Here is a 4,494-nt window from a genome sequence, read left to right as displayed (position 1 = left end):
GATTCGACATAGTTGCTTATTATGAGTACATTTTCTGGATACTGTTCACTAGCAAAGAATTATTTAATTACGATTACAAAAAATGGTTCAAATGGCTCTGAGCACTATGGGACTCAACTGCTGTTGTCATTAGTCCCCTAGAACTTAGAACTACTTAAACCTAACTAACCTAAGGACATCACACACATCCATGCCCGAGGCAGGAGTCGAACCTGCGACCGTAGCAGTCGCACGGTTCCGGACTGCGCGCCTAGAACCGCGAGACCACCGCGGCCGGCAATTACGATTACACAGGACTACCCACTTGGTTACTGCTGTCATTGCGTTGTGCAGGTATTTGAGTAAGGAAAGGGAGTTCGGCTTTTATCATGGCAACCAGAAGTACTTAATGTCATTCCAAATGGTAGTGTGGAGGCTAGAGAGTTCTCTTCCTGCTGATGCAGAATTAAAAACTGCACCGGTATTGACGTTTTCTGTCCAAACTGAAAAACACACCGGTTTCAGATTCTGTCTACAGTAACAGTAGTGGCACACGTAAACTGAAGCTCGACCGACAAAATTAAAGGCTAAAATCAGTAAATTGAGTCTGTCAGTCGGACTTCCTGCGACCGAGTTAAATCATTTTGGTATCCGCATTGAGCTGCTACGTTAAAACCTTTATTACCGATAGAAACGAGTTCCGCAATCAACTGCTGACATTTCTATCCGCTATTACTAAATTAATGTACAGACAGTTACGCTGCAATTTCGTGTGGCAATTATATTGCACCGTATTGTTTTGAAATATTATGCTGATTAATTGATGGATTTAAAACTTTGTTTAGCTTAACCTCAAATACCAGAATTCAGAAGTAATTATAACGAGACGTATTCGATACTTCCCAATGGATAACAGGCCAACGGACAATGAGCATCACAAATCGCTAAATACGTGTAGCACAAAAAACACAAACTAATATGGAAACATCAGAATAAATGTTCCGTAATGGTGGGTGCTATTAAATCTAAATCACGGATTTATAGCATTTGCAAGATGTATCCTGAACAGTTGGTGTATGTAACGTCGCACTAAGTCTAGGTGACTGCTGAGAGATTATCTGAAGATTTCAATTATTAGTTTCCTATTAACATCTTAAGACAGCTGGTAACGACACAAAACGGCAGTTGATAAACGGTGCCATTATTCCGGACAAAACCTAGAGCGAGAAACGATTGCATTTACTCTTTAAACAGCACCAGCAGTCCCCGAATCACGTGAGGTATTGGATCGAGAATAGAGTGAAGTTTACAATCTATCAGGTCCTTGGATATTAATCAACGAGATGCTTTCTTACTTGAGTCACGTCAGACACAAATAAAAAGAACAAATTTGTGATCTCCATAGCCCTCCCTTATCTGTTCCTTGCCTTTCAGAAATATTCTGTGTATCTAATTCGACTCTTTTTGTTGGACAAGGCACGGCGAGTCCGGCTGTCTCGACTGCACCTCTTACAAACACGCAGCTACGAAGCCAAGATGTGGAGCCGTCTAATCACATCAGAACCAGGCCTTCCAGAGGCAAAGCATCCTGTTATAACTGTGGGACCGCACAAAACATTTACAAGGACTATGATGCAATGAAGAAAACAGCATGCCACATCATTCACTGTTGTCCAGTAAGAAGGTTTAGAGTTAAAAGATTTCATGCATGGCCCTCCTACCGTCTGGACACATAGCTGCGAAGGAAATGTGCAACTAATAACTTCTCTAAGTATTGATTCGAATGATGTTTGAAATTTTGTGAAAAACAGAAGTACGCTGTAGTGATTGATGGAATATACAAAGTACAGAAACGAAGACAGAAGACTAAGAATGGAAGAGAGAGAACGTAGTGCTCGGATTAGAAAGGATGTAAGATCCGGATGGATTCTTTCGGACTTACTGTTCAAACTATACATCTAATCGACAATGACGAATATAAATCAACTTACCAAGGGTGGGCTTAGTACTCAGCGCGGAAGGATACCTTTGATTAGATTCGCTGATGACGTTGCTATGCTCAGTGAAAGTGAAGGAGAATTATAGGTCTCGTTCAACTGAATGAACAGTCCAATTATCACAGTATGTTGGCCCTAATAGGCAGAGATGTCTTTTCTAGACAGGAAGACTTAGTAACAAAAAGTCTGTCAAGTGAGGGTATAAATGGTATTATTCTTACCGCCCAATGGAAAGACAGTGGTGCCCAAATTTAAAATGAAGAGTGTCAATTTTAGCTCAATTCTTGAAGTTAGCGACGGCTACACCATTTGTGAAGCAATTTGACAATACCGCAAAACTTGCGCGAAATTTTCCTAGTCCGATCAGTTAGAATAGAGTTCTATTGATTACCAATAATAAAGTAATTAATCGATACCGTTTTTATTTTAACTGAGTCTGTTATTACAGTTTGTTCAGTCCTTCTGCAGCGTATTTACGTTTCTTGTAGTGCTTTTGATGCGAGCCATCTTGAGTAAAGGTTTTCTTCTTGTATTGGATTATTTGTGTATAACGTGTTGTAGAATGAGATTTTCACTCTGCAGCAAAATCTGCTCTGATATGAAACTTCCTGGCAGATTAAAACTGTGTGCCGGACCGAGACTCGAGTCTCAGTCCGGCACACAGTTTTAATCTGCTAAGAAGTTTCATATCAGTGCACACTCCGTTGCAGAGTGAAAATCTCATTCTGGAAATATCCCCCAGGCTGTGGCTAAGCCACGCCTCCACAATATCCTTTCCTTCAGGAGTGCTAGTTCTGCAGGGTTCGCAGGAGAGCTTCTGTAATGTTTGGAAGGTAGGAGACGATGTACTGGCAGAAGTAAAGCCGTGAGAACGGAGCGTAAGTCGTGCTTGGGTAGCTCAGATGGTAGAGCACTTGCCCGCGAAAGGCACAGGTCCCGAGTTCGATTCTCGGTCCGGCACACAGTTTTAATCTGCCAGGAAGTTTCAATGTGTTGTACTTTTACGTTTCCTGGGTTTCTTTGGTGCCATGGTTTCTTTGCTGGACTCTGTGGATTAATAGGATACAATACTACTGCGTAGCAATAGTAGAACGTATGAAGAGATTGCAATATGACTGTATCTACTAAGTGTGAAATTCACCTACTAGAAAACGAAAAGCACTGATGAATAAGGTAAGCTTATTTGTTTTGTTTATGCAGCAGACTTTGTAGTCAGGAGAGCTACAGCCTGGCTATATCATTTTGAAGATAAAACCGCTGCATGTGTAACTCCTTTATTCAGAGGCACGACGGCTTTCGCACCGCTGCACCGTTTTAGCTGCATCATAGGGTGCAATAAAATCGTGTCCCGATCGGAAAAGAGACTGGGATGGTCCGGCGTTCACAGTCCTTAATGCTTCGCTGAGTAGCGGATGTCAAACATAAAAAAGCATAAAATAATATAGAGCACTACAGTGGTATTCACCAGTGACACAGTAAGTGTCTGGTGACCTAACGGGTCTCCATATACCCGAAAAGTCATCAAACACCGACCGTGGAGCGTATCACAGGAGTGTTGTATGTTATTTTGTGCTGTTTTATGTTTGATGTCCGCTGCTTAGTGTATAATTTCTGACTGACAGCCGATTCTCTTTTCTCGTTCGTTTGTATGTATCTATGCATGTATAACGACAACCAAAGAAGAAGCGTTTTTTTTTATTTATTAAAGACTGAGGCCCAAAGTAAATCAAGGGCATCTTTTTAGGATTTTCTAGGCCCCCACGCTTGCTGAATCCGTCACTCTTCGTGGTATAGTCAACAACGTGCCTCGTAACTGATATGTTGCCGGATCGATCTCTGGTCGGACAACGGAAATTTTCAATCTACCTTTAATTTAGCGTTTAACTCTTAGCGACATGAGGAGTCGCCAGCAGTGCCACGTGGTTCTCATTCCACGATAAGCTAAAGTTCTCTACATTTATTGATTGAATAGGGTAGGATGTTATGAAAGTTGCATCCATCAGAAAAACCTGCATCCGGCTATTGGTTCAAATGGCACTATGGGACTTAAATCTGAGGTCATCAGTCCCCTAGACCTTAGAACTACTTAAACCTAACTAACCTAAGGACATCACACACATCCGTGCCCGAGGCAGGATTCAAACCTGCAACCGTAGCGGTCGCGTGGTTCCAGAATTAAGCGCCTAGAAACTCTCGGCCACATCGGTCGGCCACCCGGCTATTGAGCCACACGAAGTTGTTACTATTGCTACGGAATTGGACTTGGAGTAAACCAAAGAAAACTCAAAGTCATTAGGACCATAAGAGATGAAATATGGGGCAAACTTAACACAAAAAATTGGACCCACCAAATGGAACAAATTAAACAATACTGCTACCCTAGAAGCAATATAACACGATGTGAGGAGGACATAAGAAACAGTTCCGCAGACGAAAAGTGCAGAAGTCTACTTGTGGCAAAAATTGGTATCGTTCCCTGGAAGAAAGTTCTGAGAACTATGGTATGTAGGACAGCATT

The sequence above is a fragment of the Schistocerca nitens genome, chromosome 6 (genome assembly GCF_023898315.1).
Source record: "Schistocerca nitens isolate TAMUIC-IGC-003100 chromosome 6, iqSchNite1.1, whole genome shotgun sequence".
NCBI classification, from domain to species: Eukaryota; Metazoa; Arthropoda; class Insecta; order Orthoptera; family Acrididae; genus Schistocerca; species Schistocerca nitens.
The sequence above is the reverse complement of the archived record's forward strand: the minus strand, read 5'-3'. Positions refer to the sequence as shown.